Source organism: Neodiprion virginianus, chromosome 1 (genome assembly GCF_021901495.1).
Source record: "Neodiprion virginianus isolate iyNeoVirg1 chromosome 1, iyNeoVirg1.1, whole genome shotgun sequence".
Classification (NCBI taxonomy): domain Eukaryota; kingdom Metazoa; phylum Arthropoda; class Insecta; order Hymenoptera; family Diprionidae; genus Neodiprion; species Neodiprion virginianus.
In genome coordinates this window covers 14837411-14856277 of record NC_060877.1, presented here as the reverse complement: position 1 = coordinate 14856277, position 18867 = coordinate 14837411, and positions in this window count along the sequence as shown.

The window sequence follows — 18867 nt, the reverse complement described above, 5'->3', positions numbered from 1 at the left end:
AGGCGCCTAGCTTTAAACAACATTATATAACCATAGTATTATAACTATACCTTATGCTCATACGCAATCCAGAATATGAACCATACTATCTCAAACATAAACTTACTATTACAAACACTTATCCTCATATATCCAACTAATGTTGCTTAACGCATCAATCAATATTCAAACTACATTCATACTGCGACTACATACTTGTAAACACACACCAATTATCATTTTCATATATACCGACAACATATTACATTCAGATTATAAATACCACACACTACCTATAATAAGAAAAATTGTAAAACTAATTCTAAGCACATACTTTGAAATCATGTTTCGATACTGTACATGACGTTTCCACCTTCTTGCTTTCCATATTCGGGACCATATCTGCCACTATGCTCCCTCTGACGGGGGGGGGGGGGGGTTATGTCCAGCATACCACTTCTCTCTATTTTTCCTACTCGCGAACTTTCACAGTTCTTACATGAATCTCATGGTCTCTGTCCTGTCCTCTTATCTCTACGTAGTCTCACCCTATTCACTATCGTGCTTACTCATCAAATTATACTCCCTACTTCTAGCATTTTCACACCTTTTGTGCACACATACGTTTCAAGTCTCTAGCGACACTCCTATTCTAACTCTCGACAACTCCACATCTAGACTTCCTATATATATTTCGCACAACACAATTCATTTCTACCGGTATCTCAACTTCTACGCAATAAACATATAATCGATATATCAAACATACTCAAGTTTATTCAATCCTCATCCTGATTTCTAGTTGACCTGAAACGTAAAAGCGAAGCCAACCAAGTTACTCCTTCCGCTCAGGAGTGAACTCTACTCATGGACGTAACACCGTGAAAGAAAAAAAGTTTTCAGAAAACGAAAGAAAGTTTTCAGAATGTTACGTCCTCCAGACTTCGTATTCCTTTCCACAGCCAGCCGAAGACACAGAGTCAGCAGATTCTTCACTAACTCGCGGCTAGCTTGCCTCCTACATTCCGCTAAACTCGCCAGACCCATCCTGTCGCTCAAGCACGACACATATCCCTCTAAAGCGAAACCATACCCTTTCCCTCGACCGACTCCTTTGCGTTGACCACATACACCAACAACTACTTGATAATATTAAACAATAGTATACATCACATCGTTTACCTTCCCTTAACACCGATCCCTTTCTACTCGATTCACTTCCTGCACTGGGAGTAGTAGCACGCGAGTGCATGGTCGACGTGAACGGACCCTATAATAGCCAAATAACACCCAGGCTGGGTGTGGAGTGAGCTTCGATTACCGCTCATCGGAGTCTACGCATTCTACCCCGTGACATTTTGGTGGCAGCGGTTTTGCCCGTCGACCTACCCCTCAGTGCAGTGCTGCATGATTTCTACAAAAGTGTTTAATGCTCAAAATTTCTAACGCCGTACCAATCAGTGACAGCCGTGTTACAAACGAACTCTGGCCCACAAAGTACTGTGACAGGCATTCTGAATCTATTCAACTCGCCACAAACACGGGCTCTGCAAAGAGTCCCCAATTTCGATAACTACGTCATATTTTGGTAATATTGAAATTCATCGTTACGTATGAAGTCGAATAACTGTGTAGCGAGTGAAAATTCAGTGCGATAGCCAAGTTAAGCCGCACACCGCAAATTAACACATCACCTTTCAAACCGACAAATATTGAATGGACCCTTCCCGCTAGTTCGGACTCCTGGTACCCTGTTGAGACGAGAATCTGGACCCGAGAGTGGTATCGCCCTAATACCTGGATTACCACATTTATTTATCGACACGCCACGGAGTACCTCATCTATACCCTTCTCGTGCCGACGCATGATGTGTTGTATCGCCTCTTCAAGTTTCACTAGCGTCCAGCTGCCTACTACCATGCTGTACTCTGTTTTGGCGTTTACCTTCGCCCTGTCAGTCTACTCTGACTCTTAGTTTTGAATTGATACTTCTATTCCTGTACATGCATACCCTGCTTAATTCAACATGGCACCAACTAACGAAACCGGTTCAAATTTTTGGTCAGCAAAAGATATCTTGCCGACAATCCCCCCTCTCGACGGCCACAACATGCCCTTCGACTCATTTGTAGAACAATTACGTCACGTAAAGACTCTTATGAAAGCTTCGGATAAAATGACTTTCGCCAGATTCGCGCAATCAAAGGTTACAGGCCCCGCTTCTCAATACTTTATAGGCATTAACTGTAACGACGTTCAGGACCTCAAAGCTGCCCTCAGCCGAGCATACCGCTCGGATATCCCCATACGCCAGTTATCTACTCAATGAGATAGAATCACACAACAACTATATGAGCGCATTATAGATTACTCGTGCAGAATGAGAGCAATATCTAAAGAAATAAGCACAGCGATCAAAGCCAAGCACCCACCAGACTTAGCAACGCTTCTGCTAAATGATCTAACGAAGGCTACCTCTAGATCGTTTATTGGAGGGCTTCGGCCAAAATTGGATTGGAGTATCATTACTATCCGACCATTACTGACCTTCAAAACTGCCGTCAGCATCGCCGAATGTGAAGAAGCCGAGCTAATTAACCGTCAGATGCAATTCTCTGCACAATATTTTACCGCCTCTACACCCATGTATCTGCCGTTACCCCCCCCCCCCCCCCCCCTTACTGCTACACCGTCTCAGGTGTCCACCGCGGCCTCCTTTATCCCCCCCCGATGTCATGGCCCACACCTGGTTACGATTATCAACCAGCGCCTCGTGCCGAGCCAGACCCTACGTCCAAGCGCTCGATCCGAACATCAGTTCTGCTGATCACGATAATGCTCTGTCCAGCATTTGTCAATTTTGTAACCACCAGGGTCACTTCATCACGGAATGTCACCGTTTGCAAAGTAAGAGATATTGTGCCAAATGTCGCAAAATGGGCCACTTCCACAATGAATGCAATCGGACCAAGGTATCCAACAGAAACCAAGAACTATACTGCGACAATTGAAATCGCAGAGGCCACTCAGTAGACCAATGTAGATCCTCTCCGCGTGATAACCAAGGCAATGCAGGTCCAAATAAACATATAAACCGGATAATCGTCTGCGGGAAAAACGCACCCGCAAGCAATGCACTACCCTAGCGTTCCGATCTTCCAGTCACATTCTCATAACAGCTTCAGCTGACCCCCCCCCCAATTTCGATCGACACCCCCGAGCCAATAAAAATATCCACATTTATTATTGACACTGGTGCAGACGTCAACTTGGTCAAAGAAAGTTCCGTTAGGCCCCTCGTACGACGAACAACCGACGATCGTTTCACGCTGACTGGTATAGCAGACAAAAAGTCGCAAACTATCGCAGAAACTGAAATATGTTTGATTAATAAATCCCATACATTCCACTTGGTCTCTGACTCGTTTCCGATTCCGCACGACGGTATCTTAGGCCAGCTCTTCTTACGAAAAGAGAAAGCAACTATTTCTTCCAACTCAAACTCGCTGATGCTTGGATCCTCATTGCCAATCCACTTTGATTAATTCTATGAACTCTGGTCTACGCCCGAAACAACGCGCGTAATTACAATACAGACCCGTACCGTGAAAGCGATCCAACTGATAGTTGCGAACCTAGGGACTAAAATAGGCGACCTTGAACACATCGATTTAGGCAACAGTATTTTGTGGTGAAGCGTTAGTCGAAAACCAGAACGGCATCACTTACTCGTACGCGTTCAATTGTCACGAATCTGACGTACAGATAAGACTCCCAACAGTAACCCTAGACGACTTCGACGAGCCACTGAGTACAGTCATGCCCAACGCTACGCCTACTGCACCGAGTAGTCACCACAGCGATGCCCACGCCAAGACCCTCTTTTTGCACCCAAGCCCTCTCCTTAGTATTTCAATCATCCTTTCTACCGCCAAGCGTACATCGCGACCGACTATTAATCCCCCCCCCCCCTTGCCCCATTCAGTCCACTGACCTCGCGCAGCTGCAATTAGATCCTCCTATCGCTGACGACAGTACACCCTGCCCCGGTGCCGCAACAGTGGTCTTGACTGACAGTAGGTCAGAAAGATTGGACGTCCTGGAGAGCAGCTTACATCTTGTGTATAGTCGAAGCTTCTTCATAGGCGAAGTTGCCTCGTAGTTTTGAATTGAACCTTTTTTATTAGTATGAAGGATAGAGGTTGAGGTTTCTTGAATTAAAAAAACTCTCGCGTTTGAGCCATCGAATTATGAACGTTTATTGGCTCTTGTGGGAAAAGCCTTGCGGCATAAAAACCCACGAAGTATGAACGTGTATTTGTAAACGTATAAAAGCATGTGTCGATTGTGTATATGAATGGGTATATGCCGGTTACAGCCCGTTTGGCTCATGCCACCGCGATCTCGAGTGCGTTTCGTATTGCGATTTTCGTTTTATTCGATTCGATCGAATTTCGTATGATTTGCGTTTGCCTTACTCCGAGGAGCGAACGTGTATGAGAGTATGATTGGTGTTGGTAGTACACCAAGAGCGCTCGGGCTCGTTGTATGATGGAAGGGTGCAAGACCCTTGGTATGCGTGTATGGGCACTCGGTCCCGTGTAGAATGAGAGACACTCGGGCCGTACTCGTCTACTTTACTCCGTAGAGCGAACGTATACGAGAGTATATTTGGGCCTCTCGTCTTTTGGTCGTGGTACGAGAGAACGCACGGCGTCACTCACGATCGTCACTAGACGGACGACTTAACTCGACTGTTTTAAAAAATGCGTGATGCGCGCTCGCCTCCTCATCTACGCGAGATTTGGCATCCCTGCGGAGACGAATCGTTCGAGCGCGGCTCGCACGGAGATCGCAATGACACGGGCACAAAACGACGCTCAGGCACTGAACATCTTGATCCTTTGAATATCGAAAAACAATCTATATTCAACATCGTAAGAGAATCTAACCATCTCTCTTATCTCCCAGGTGATAAATTAGGCCACACCAATTTATCACATCACACTATCCCCACGATGGACAATACGCCCATTCATACCAAACAATATCGTTTTCTCAAGATTCACAAAGACGAAATCGAATCCCAAGTTGATAAACTACCCAAGCAAAATCTTATTAAACGTTCTTCATCTCCGTATAATTCCCCGGTGTAGATCGTTCCAAGAAAAGCGGATGGTGACGGCAATGAGCGATGGCGTATGGTCATCGACTACAAAAAACTTGACGAAAAAACAGTCGGCGACGCATACCCCATGCCCGATATCACGGTATTCCTTGACTAGCTTGGCTCAGCTAAATACTTTTCCACATTCGAACTTGCTTCCGGGTTTCACCAACTTCCCATGCATCTGAATCACAGCACGAAAACTGCATTCTCGACACCAAAAGGCCATTATGAATTCTCTCGTATGCCCTTAGGGGCCATTCATAAATTACGTAAGACATTTTCATCCAATTTTCGACCCCTCCCCTCCCCCCTGTAAGGAATCGTAAGATTTTTCACAACCCTTCCCCTCCCCCCCCTATATTACGTAATTTTTATTAAAAAGAAAATATCGCACGTTTTTCGATTGTTATTTATATGTTTATTTAAATATAAATATAAATAAAAAATACAACATAATATTAATCAATCAGTTGACCAATACAAATGTTTGATTTCTAGAACATGAAATATGAGAAAAAAAACCTTACGTAATATAACATTCGACCACCCCCTCCCCCTTAATAAGAATGTGTAAGAAAACATCAAACCCCTCCCCCCCCCTAAGATATCTTACGTAATTTATGGATGGCCTCTTAGGACTGAAGAACGCCCCCGCCACGTTCCAAAGGCTCATGGACCAAGTCCTGCTAGGCCTACAAGGCAACGAGATGTTCGTATATTTAGATGACATAGTTATTTACGCTCCAAATTTGCAAGAAAATAAAATCAAATTTCGGAAATTAATGAAGCGACTAACCGCTGCTGGCTTAACCCTACAGCCAGACAAGTGTCAATTCCTGCGCAAGAAAGTCGTTTACCTCGGACACCTTATAACTTCGTCAGGAGTAAAACCTGACCCTGGTGAATTGATAGCTGTAAGAAAGTATCCTGTCCCTAAAAGTCCGAAAAATATGAGATAGTTCCTTGGTCTTTTAGGTTACTACCAAAGATTTGTTCCAAATTTTGGAAAAATTGCTAAATGCCTCAGCAATTCAATGAAGAAGATACCCCTTTTATTTCGACGTCCGAACACCAGTCTGCCTTCGAAACCTTACGCGATTGTTCATGCAAAGAACCAATTCTACTACACCCAGACTTCAGCAAACCATTTGCGCTCACTACAGACGCGTCAAAATTCGCGATAGGTGCAGTTCTCAGTCACCGGAATATTCCGAAAACTTTCATTTTCAGTAAACTTTTTTTCTTTTTTAGAGAACTTTCTTGTTTTCTTGTTACGAGCTAGAATGTGTGGACTCCGATGAGCGGTGATCGAAGCTTACTCTACGCCCAGCCAAGGTGTTATTTGGTTATTATAGGGTCCGTTCACGTCGAGTATGCACTCGCGTCCTACTACTCCCCATGCAGGAAGTGAATGGAGTAGAATGGGTTCGGTTTTGAGGGAAGGTCAACGATTTGAAGTATATGATTGTTTATCATTATCAAAAAGAAGGTGTGGTTTTGGTTTAGAGGGATAGGTGTCTTGCCTGAGCGCTAGGATGGATCTGCGGAGTTAGCGGGATGTAGAAGGCAAGCTAGCCGCGAGTTAGAGAAGAATCTGCTGACTCGCGGACTATGAGGGCAGACTAGAGAGCGTAAGGTAACTCAGACTGTGGGAAAGGAATATGAAGTCTGGAGGACGTAACACGAAAATGAAAAAAAGTTTTCTGAAAACTTTTTTCCCATTCGATTAACACGTAAAAAACATTTTCAAAGAACAAAAAAAAGTTGTCCAGAGAATGATATGTATATTAATCGTATGGAAACATTGCAGATTATTATTATTATTGTTGTTGTTCTCATTGTCGTGGTCATCGTCTTCGACAATATTCTTATTATTATTATCATTTTAATAGTAACGCGTATGACACATGTGCGTACAAAGGGGATAAATGTGGATATATTTCTATACTTAAATCTTTTATTGTCATCCTGAAAATACATACAAATGATGCCACATGTCTGTTTCATTTATCCAACTATAGTGCGAACTATCCAAACCCAACCACTTCACATAGAACTGATTGCCCCGTTTGCGTAATACTTTCTCCACAAAGTAGTCGTCGGACTACTTTACTTTACTGAGCTCCTCCTCGTAGAAACCTCCTTTGATGAGATGATCTTGATAATCGGTAAGTTTGCAGCTAGGTGGATTGGTATTGTTACGTGGGGGTGAGAGTGTACTGAGCGGTGGTAGTTAATGATTAATTGAATAATCAAGCTCTCACGTAACGACAATGAATAAAAATTAAAACTAAAGAAAGACCTACCTTTCGATAAGCCGGTAATTTGTAGGATCGTGTTGCTATAGTCCGGTACGGGTCTGTAAAGTTTGTTTAGATTGTTGAGGCGATTTTATGATAATGAATATCCAAAAAAGGTCATTCAAAATAAATGGTTTAATATGATTTAACTGGTAAAACATAAAGTATATTCTGTACGATTTGGTGATTGAAATGTCTGATAACAATGGATAGTGATAATGACATAAATGCCGAAAGTAACAGTTCATAAAGTGTTTGAGTTTATATAATAATCCACGCCGACGGACTAATTTATATTTAAATGCAGAGAAGCTGCAGAATCGCTAAATTCGACCGTTTACGGGTTTTGGCAAATGATGTGTTATTCTATTCTAAATGATATTATTATTTGGTACCAGGAACATCTACTCTGAACGATGGTTATAACTAGCTGGTCGTGATTTTTGTATCTCTCTTTTTAGATTATCTTAAATTAATTATATTTCCTGTTGTTAATTCTCGTTCGTTAAATCTTGGAAACAATGCGTATGATTTATTTGGGGATAGTGAAGCTAGCCACCAATTCTAGACTTGCTTTCAAATGGATATTACAGAAGTAAATTTTAATTATAAAGGTGAAAACAAGAATTCGTTCAATGTCAAAGATTAGCACTCGGATTAACTTATCTGTAGATGTGTAGTTCAAGCGAGATTGAGAGCCGTCGGATCGTGTCGGGCCTCGTCAGTAGAATACTAGACCAGGGCCTCACCTCAAGTTCGGAAGAGTTGATGAATCCAATGATGTTAAACATCGGGCACTTACGCTTTGTGGATTTAGAATGATTCTCTAGTACCGAAGGCTATGATTTGAAAGTGTCAATTTGTTGATTTTGATATATCTTAAACATGGTTCCAAATATTATTTATTAAAAATGATAATGTAGTTATTATTATGAGCACTTAAAATTACCTGATTCGGTTGAATCAGGGCCGAACTCAATTTAATTACGGAAAATGGAATGGCATAAAAATGTCTATTCTCGGAATGATGAGATTTAGTAAAGCACAGAAAAGATGGAAACATAGAAGATAGTTAGTCTTTTGCAGCTAACAGAATAACTGAATGCTTGAATTTAACGAATTAGCGCGAGACTTTAGGCCGGTCACAACTAAGATTTTCCGAACGCTCCTATTACTCAAAAAGGGCTAATACGGGTTGACGTCCACGCACCTGGCGACTTAACAGACAAAAGACGCGGCTGCTTGGGCCCGAGGATCCAAGGAGCTGCAGTTGTAATAAGTTACAACGGTAATTAGCCAATGAGGTGCAAAGGCGACCTCCTGGCGTCCAAATCCACATGGTCAGCGTTACTTCACGCTCTTCGACGGTGTTCCGACGATTCTCAATCTCGTCGGTGACACATTAAGAATATGAACAAGAGATATTTACATACAATGTTCACACATTCATTCATACATCCTAATAAGTAATCTATTTTAATTTGGTGGTTCCAAAGGTAGTTGTTTATCATAGTTATTGATTATAGTTTTAACTTAAAAAGAGGGATAGTTCCAGGCTGAGCGCTACTGATGCTAATTCAGCAGTCTCCTATCTCAGTTCTTGGTACCAGTTAAATAGAAGAAAGTTGAACCTTATACTAGGGATCATCGTTGGTCTCTACGTGACTTTCGCCAGGAGGGGTGGTACTCGCGGTTATTAGAATATGAGATTTTGATGAAATAATATCTGTGCAATGAAGAAATTAAAGAAATGAAATGAAATGGAATTTTGAAAAAGGTACGCCAAGGCGGTACGTCGGGGCGAAACAGTAATTTTCACCTCACTCACGGTGAATATTCCAGTCGTCCAATTGGGTGTACAGCCTTTTTCGGATACATTCTTGTACTTGCTGATTCGAACTCGATCGCCTACACTGAATTTCCGCGCTCGATCACTTCGTTTGATTTGCCGGGGCTTGTACACGCTAGGATACAGCTGTTTTTCATTCTCCATGCTAACATCCACCGGTTTCATCCAAATCGTGCGATGTTTGGTGTTGTTGTAGGACTTCATTGAATCATCCAAAATATTAATCCACTCGTACGATCCTTGGAGAGTAAACCGCTTCCACATTTTATTCTTCAATGTTCGATTAAAACGTTCGCACATCGACGCCTTTAAGTTGCTAAATGTCGAATACATGTTGATATTGTGATGCTTCACGAGGGCTTTGAATTCGCTGTTGTAAAATTCTTTGCCTCGATCAATATGCAGATGTGTAGGTATACGGCTCTGGATCAGCACAGATTTCATGGCAGCAGCAACATCTTTCCCACTCTTGGACTTTATCGGCACCGCACCCGCGTACTTGGAAAATATATCGATGATTGTTAGTAGGTATTTGTATCCCTTTTTGCACGAGCTGTATGCGGTCATATCGACGAGATCAGCTTGCCAGGTCTCATTCAGTCCGCGGACATCTACGATTCGGCGCGGATAGTTGCGTCGAGCCTGTCTGTGAAGTTCGGCAGCTATTGCAGTCTTCATTGTTCCCAACTCTTCACCTATCAATTTTTCGGATTGCCGTTCAAACAGTCTGGTTCCTCAATCGATACTAATTCCCTGCTGGTCTGTCCCAGCGTCGGTGTTGCTTGCTCCCCAATATGTTTGATGCGATTCAACGTGTTTTCTATGATTTTGTTATTTATGCGTAGCTGTTTCAACTCCTCGTTGTGATAATGCCCGAAACTCTCAAAATTTGATTGAAAAGTATCCACAATATCCGCAGCCATAGACTGTAAAGCGGTATTGAGAACTTTTAAGGAAACGGTATCGGTGGAGTGCTGCGGATCAGCTATGTTACACAATCGTTTGATGAATAAGAATTCTCGACCTCGTATATAATCTATTATAGAATCTTGGTGATCGGTCAATTAAGTAGACGTATTTTTAGTTAACGTTTCGACCCGGATGTGGGCCCTCCCCAGAACGATTTATTCATTTAACTGTCAAGAACAATAAAAAATTTTTTTCAAATAATAATACTAGAAGTACAATCAGACAGTAAATATTGTAGATGTAATACTCTTAGGGCTATTATATATTATTGGTTAGTAAGAACAATTTGATTAATTGAAAATAGAAAGGCTTAAAGTGTTATTTACCTTTTTTTGAAGTAAGTGGACTAAGATGTAGTCGAATTCACAATTTACAATTTGTGGAGACAATGTTCTTTGAGTGACGGTAGTCAATGTCAATCTTCTAGTTATTTTACATGTAGGAGTTAATAGTTGGAAGTCATTAATTGAAAAGATTTAAGAACTATGTTTCTTCACAGTCAATATGTCATTGTGTTAAAAGGTTTCAAAGAAGGTCTTTTTAGCAGTAAAATTAGTTTGCAAAGTGTCCAAGAAGTGGAGCTAGGCTCTTTATGACTATGTTCCTCATGTCAAACAAAAATAATTATTGGTTGAACCGATTGGGTCGACAGGTGAATACCGACTGATGGGAAAAACAAATATGATCCAGAGTGAAGGTGAACCTAATATAAACAATTATACAGAAAAACAAAAATATTTTGTGAAAAAAAATTATGTAGCAAAACTGTGTTATGGGGACAAAAATTTGGTGTATCTAGTGTAACGTGGCATTTTTGATGCCCGTTACAAGGGGCTCCTTGAACCCTGGGCGGAACCAAAAATTTAGGAATTTCCGAAATTGAGTCGCGAAGTTTTCGGAAAAGAGCGCCAGGACTAGAGTCACGCATCCGAAACTCCGAGAGGGGACACTTTAGCGACCAGCGTAAGATATTTCAGTTTTTTTGTTGTTTTTATTTTTCGAGCTACAACGGCATCAGGCAGGAAGTCGACACCGAATTCGAGGAAATTGCGAAATGGCGGACTAGCAACAATTGCGAAGGAAGGATGTCGAGGCTGCGGAGGGGGAGCCGACGCAGATCCCCGCATCGCGGGAATCCAAGGTGGACGCGATTCCCGCTGGCGGCCGGCGCGCCGAAGCCTCTTCCCCTTCGCCCCGCCAACTCTTGACCAGCGAACTTGCGACGGACCGACTAGCGACGAGGGAGCACCACGCTCACCGCCAAGACGTCATGGAGCTGCGCGGAGGACGAGATTGCGAGCTAGCTTTAAGTTCTGCGCAGCGATGCTATCGAAGGTGCGCGTCGAGTTGCGCGATCGACGAAATCGATGACGGATCGATTATTGCGTATTCTTGGGGGTATGACGTCACGTGTGGGATGGCGTATCGAGATCCGTGTTGCGGCAGGTGGTAGGTTTTTGAAACCACTCTAGTTCTGGCGGTTGTGATTAGTAGTCACGTTTTGGGGGAGTTTCGCGAAGCAATGGAGTCGCCCAAAAATCGCGAAGGGAATGGAAAGGGGGTTGCAAGGATGTAGAAGGTAAGCGCTGCTTCTATCCCCGCGATTGAATTTCGAGCATAATTGTGAAAAGGCTTGCCGAGTAACGGATAGCCGTTTTGGGTTTGCGTTATAGAAAAGTACTCGAAATTCTTTTGCCGATTTTCTTGCTTGATGACCGTAGCCTGAGTACGCGAGTTAGAGTAAAGTAAATTTTGAGTTTCTGAAAAAGTTGAGTAGAGTCACGGGTTTTAGTTGAATCTTTCTCGTTAGTGAAACCAAGTATAGCCGAATTTCGCCGTACCGGGTCGAGCCGCGTTATCGTTTTCTTTTTGTGTCACCCCTCGAGTAGGTCGGGAAGCACCGAATTGGAGTGCTCGGATTAGCGGGTAACGTTTTGAAGGATTTTGAAAAGAATTACGTTCGGATGCGTTGCGATTGCGTATAGTTTAGGTTACGTTTAGTTGCGCCTGCATTGAGTTCCGTACCCGTTAGTTAAAATAATGTAGGTTGCGTTGAGTTGCTTTGAGCTTGTGTATAGTTGAATTTAAATGTAGTGGTGCTTGCGCTTAGTTAAGTTTACGTTTAGTTAAGATAGTGTTTAGTCGAGGTTAGGCGATGTATAGTCGAAATTGCCGTTGCGTTGCGCAGCAGTTGAGACGAGAAGTTTGAGCATGGTGTTTTAAGTTGCGAGACCTGACGGCGCACCGTCGAATAATTAGTTTTAGTTTCGTTTCGAGCAATCATCGCCATGGAGAACAAATGGCGAATTTGCGAATTGAGAATTGCGTATGAGGATGTTGCGATCGTCGAGTGACGTTTTGAGAATTGCGTATGAGGATGTTGCGATCGTCGAGTGACGTTTTGAGAATTGCGTATGAGGATGTTTGTGATCGTCGAGTGACGTTTTAGTTAGGGAGCCGCGAGCTCATTAGAGTAAGAAATAGAGTAGGTTACGTGTAATTTTCTATTTAGTTTTAGACTCGCGATGAGCGATTTTTGAATTATATTTTTCTTTTGTTTTGTATCACCGCTATTATGAAATATAAGATTTTCTTTTACTTTTGTTAAATAGCGTGTGTATTTCGAGTGTCTCTCTCTCTCTCCAAAAATTACCCCTCCCCTCTCCGCGGTACTGAGCTATCGGGCATATGCCCGAGGAATAGCGTATTAATGATTTCGAGGCGTGTTAATCACGCCAGGCGCCCAACAAAAACTTTGCGATATTGTTTTAGATCCAGGGTACATCGTGGACGCCAAATTATTGTGCACGGGGTAAGTTCCCGGTTACTTGCTCCGAGTGACCGAGGTGCAGAAAAATCCACGTCACACTAGTTAAGGTTAAACAATATTTGTTGTGTGGGCGGAGATTAGAGGTTTGTAAATATTACTTAAATGTTCAACATCTTGTCTAAGATTACCGGAATTGGTGTGACCTACAATGTTGCACATTTCTAGTAATAGTCTCTTATAATAATTGGGTTCTTCACAAAGGATGTTTGTATTGTCGTTGTTAAAAGTATGTTGTTTATTGATACTATGTTTTGTTAGAGCGGTGTGACGTTCTTCAATCTCATGTACATTGCGTTGATGTTCTTTGATTCTGGTGTTAAGGTGGCGGCCAGTTTGTCCGATATAAACTTGGTTGCAATCATTGCAAGGTATTTTATACACAACGTTGGATCGTTTGCCAATGGGGATCTTATCTTTTCCCGTGTCAAAGACTAATTGTAAATCTTTTGAATTTTTTCCAACAAACTTGACATTATGTTTGGTAAATAGACGGTTCAATGACCCAAAGAGACCAGATACATATGGTATGGGAATATATGTAGTAGCAAGTCTATTGTTGTCATCTGCGGGAGCAGAGTCAATATTATTGTCAGGTAAGTTGTTGATGTAGGTGCGTCTCTTATTAATATGTTTGTGTAATAGGCCATGAGGATAATCATTCCATCTTAGTATATTGTATATGAGCGACAGATTTTTTTCCTGGAACTCTGTACTAGAAAGTTTGATGGCTCGGTCAACTAGGTTAATGATGGTGCCTATTTTGTAGGACATTGGGTGGTGAGAATTAAAATTCAAATATCTTTGTGACCAGGTTTTTTTGTGGAAACAATCTGTTTTGATATTATTGTTGTTGTGTATCAGCAATACATCTAAGAAATTGATGGCGTTATTTTCTTCTATTTCGATAGTAAATTGTAATCGTAGATGATATCGGTTAAAAATATTAAGAGTGTGATCTATTTTTTCTTTAGGGACAGCAGTAAGAATATCATCAACATATCGAAAATAGAACGGTAAATCAAAATCAAGATTGTTAATGCAAGACATTTCCAAGTCTTCCATGACAAGGTCTGACAAGATTGGGGAGAGAGGAGATCCCATGGGCAACCCGAATTGTTGTGCATACGTATCGTTGTTAAATTTGAATGTTGCAGAATCAAAACATATTTTCAAAGCTTTATCTAGTCCAATAAGAGAAATTGGGATCTTATTTTCAAGAGAAGCCCAACGGTTGTTTACTGCGCGCAATGCAAGATCTGTCGGAACGTTGGTAAAAAGAGATATTACATCTAGCGATATTAAAGTATAGTTATCTGGGATAATCAATGTTTTTATTGTGTCAACTAAGGAAAAGCTCTCTTCAACTCTAGAGGTGGGAGGTGTGATATTAGTGGTGAGCCATGAATTAATTATCATGGATAAGGCATAAGTCGGGCTATTGACAAATGAGACAATAATTCTTAATGGGACTTCCTCTTTGTGAATTTTAGGTAGCCCATATGCGCGTGGGGGGACACTATTGTAAGTAGAAATGCTTCTATGTAAGTTTTTGTTTATTAGTTTGGAGTTAAACCAATTGATCGTGAGTTTGGTCACCCTAGTTTGTAGGGAGTCACACAGGTCATATTTAGCAATTCTGTAGGTGTTGGTGTCAGAAAGCTGTTGCCTCATTTTGTTATTATAAGAGTCTCTATGCATAGCTACCGACGTATTGCCTTTATCAGCTTTTGAAAACATAATATTAGGGTTGTTTTTTTTTAAAATCATGGTATCACGAATTTTTTTGTCAGTGACTGAGTTATTGATATTGTTTCTGGGGTACTTTGGGAAAAAAAGAACTCGGTTAGTGAAATCGGATCTAACTTGATTTCTTGACTCAGTAGAAGAACTTGTAATTTTGTCTTCAAAATTGGAAATGAGGTTGAAGACCGGAAGATCGCGATTGTTGTATGGACGTCCAAATTTGTGACCAAGTTGTACTATTTCGGAAACATTTTCAGGAATAGGAGTGTCCGTTAGATTTGTCAACCAATTATTCTTTCCAATTGAAAACGAATCTTTGTGTTTGTTAGAAGATTTTTTTTGAGCAAGTAAATTGGTGAATTTATTGATATTACGATTTTTGATAGCAATGAATTTATTGTTTAGCATCCGATGTTGGGATTCAAAGAACTTTTTTCCTGAAGTACTCCCTAGTTTATGGTTGATTTGTTCTGCTAGGTTAATTAATATCTTTTCAGAGTTGATAATGTGTGTATGAACGTCAACGTAACAAACACAAAGATTCGTTTTCAATTGGAAAGAATAATTGGTTGACAAATCTAACGGACACTCCTATTCCTGAAAATGTTTCCGAAATAGTACAACTTGGTCACAAATTTGGACGTCCATACAACAATCGCGATCTTCCGGTCTTCAACCTCATTTCCAATTTTGAAGACAAAATTACAAGTTCTTCTACTGAGTCAAGAAATCAAGTTAGATCCGATTTCACTAACCGAGTTCTTTTTTTCCCAAAGTACCCCAGAAACAATATCAATAACTCAGTCACTGACAAAAAAATTCGTGATACCATGATTTTAAAAAAAAACAACCCTAATATTATGTTTTCAAAAGCTGATAAAGGCAATACGTCGGTAGCTATGCATAGAGACTCTTATAATAACAAAATGAGGCAACAGCTTTCTGACACCAACACCTACAGAATTGCTAAATATGACCTGTGTGACTCCCTACAAACTAGGGTGACCAAACTCACGATCAATTGGTTTAACTCCAAACTAATAAACAAAAACTTACATAGAAGCATTTCTACTTACAATAGTGTCCCCCCACGCGCATATGGGCTACCTAAAATTCACAAAGAGGAAGTCCCATTAAGAATTATTGTCTCATTTGTCAATAGCCCGACTTATGCCTTATCCATGATAATTAATTCATGGCTCACCACTAATATCACACCTCCCACCTCTAGAGTTGAAGAGAGCTTTTCCTTAGTTGACACAATAAAAACATTGATTATCCCAGATAACTATACTTTAATATCGCTAGATGTAATATCTCTTTTTACCAACGTTCCGACAGATCTTGCATTGCGCGCAGTAAACAACCGTTGGGCTTCTCTTGAAAATAAGATCCCAATTTCTCTTATTGGACTAGATAAAGCTTTGAAAATATGTTTTGATTCTGCAACATTCAAATTTAACAACGATACGTATGCACAACAATTCGGGTTGCCCATGGGATCTCCTCTCTCCCCAATCTTGTCAGACCTTGTCATGGAAGACTTGGAAATGTCTTGCATTAACAATCTTGATTTTGATTTACCGTTCTATTTTCGATATGTTGATGATATTCTTACTGCTGTCCCTAAAGAAAAAATAGATCACACTCTTAATATTTTTAACCGATATCATCTACGATTACAATTTACTATCGAAATAGAAGAAAATAACGCCATCAATTTCTTAGATGTATTGCTGATACACAACAACAATAATATCAAAACAGATTGTTTCCACAAAAAAACCTGGTCACAAAGATATTTGAATTTTAATTCTCACCACCCAATGTCCTACAAAATAGGCACCATCATTAACCTAGTTGACCGAGCCATCAAACTTTCTAGTACAGAGTTCCAGGAAAAAAATCTGTCGCTCATATACAATATACTAAGATGGAATGATTATCCTCATGGCCTATTACACAAACATATTAATAAGAGACGCACCTACATCAACAACTTACCTGACAATAATATTGACTCTGCTCCCGCAGATGACAACAATAGACTTGCTACTACATATATTCCCATACCATATGTATCTGGTCTCTTTGGGTCATTGAACCGTCTATTTACCAAACATAATGTCAAGTTTGTTGGAAAAAATTCAAAAGATTTACAATTAGTCTTTGACACGGGAAAAGATAAGATCCCCATTGGCAAACGATCCAACGTTGTGTATAAAATACCTTGCAATGATTGCAACCAAGTTTATATCGGACAAACTGGCCGCCACCTTAACACCAGAATCAAAGAACATCAACGCAATGTACATGAGATTGAAGAACGTCACACCGCTCTAACAAAACATAGTATCAATAAACAACATACTTTTAACTACGACAATACAAACATCCTTTGTGAAGAACCCAATTATTATAAAAGACTATTACTAGAAATGTGCAACATTGTAGGTCACATTATTGAAACGTATAATTTTGAAAAACTGGTAAATTCGAAAAATTAACGACGGAGCCAGGAATCGAACCTGGTATCTAGCGATGCTTTACCGGAGCCTTACTCCACTAGACCACCTAGCCGCCCTGACTCTGATGTCGTTAATTCCTCTCATCACCAGTAAGTTCAAATTTGTTTTCTTGTGCCGTGATAGTATGTGTGAATATAGAAAGTGTTCTTCCTCTTCGAGCACAACTTGTAAGAATGTCTGTAAGTGTGTTTACATTTTGGAATCTTGCGCTTCTGATGCGAAGCTCGTAAGACAGTCTATGACCGTCTAATATTGAAATGCGGATATGCATCATCAATATTAATATTAATCACGAGGCATTTTTCATTTTTGAAACGTATAATTTTGAAAAACTTGTTACGTCCAGCACACCACTTCTCTCTATTTTTCCTACTCGCTAACTCTCCCACAGTTCTTACATTAATCTCATGGTCTCTGTCCTGTCCTCTTATCTCTACGTAGTCTCACGCTATTCACTATCACGCTTACTCATCAAATTCCATTCCCTGCTCCTAGCATTGTCACACCTTTTCTGCACCCGTACGTTTCACGTCTCGAGGTACACTCCTATTCTAACTCTCAACAACGTCACATCTAGACTTTTACGTAGCTTCCTACACTTCGTTTTTACCGCTATCTGAGCTTCCTCAAAATAAATATATGAGTAATATCTCAAAACAAATCCTACGTTATTCGATCCTCATCCTGATTTCCGGTTGTCCTGGAACTTAAAAGCGAAGCCAACCAGTTTACTCTTACCGCTCAGGAGTAACTCTACTCCCGGACGTAACATTGGTGGCAGCGGTGGCCTTCGCTTTCCGGAAATCCAGTGATACAATTTTACGTGTGTGCTACGCATGAAGTGCCGTCTGATAGACCGGTTCCGAAGTGTGCAAGCTCGGTGATGTTAATACAAAAGTAATACCACTGTGTGATAGTGTTGAAGACACTCTGAAAGCCATATTCTACGTTCACGCAATCAACGATCTCTGATTCACACGAACGTCACAGACAAATCCGTATCTCCAAATCGATATTGCTGAAAGACTATCTCCTACTGCTACTACGACGACATCTTCATTCTTCACGACTTCTAGTACGACACAACGCACACCGACGTCATCACCGGCTACAGACACGGAATCGCTGGACCAACATCCTCACGGAAGAATGCAACATTTTATTCCGTTCCTCCTCTTCATCTTCACCTTGTAAGTCGACAAATCCGAGATTAAAATTTACAACATGGCTACCGAAAGCACTTTTCCGCACCAGCCTCTTAAAGATGCATTAGCTCTGATTCCCACGTTCAATGGCACTAATATGCCCGTATCCGAATTCATACTTAAAGTAGAATGCGCAAAACAAGCTGTCTTAGCCAGAGAACTAAATTTATTCTCCACACTCGTTCGCACGAAAATCGAAGGCGACGCGAGTAAATATATAGAGTCAGATAATCCGGATTCTCTTCGAGATTTGCTAGACTGCCTAAAACAGGCCTACGCGTCTAAACAACACC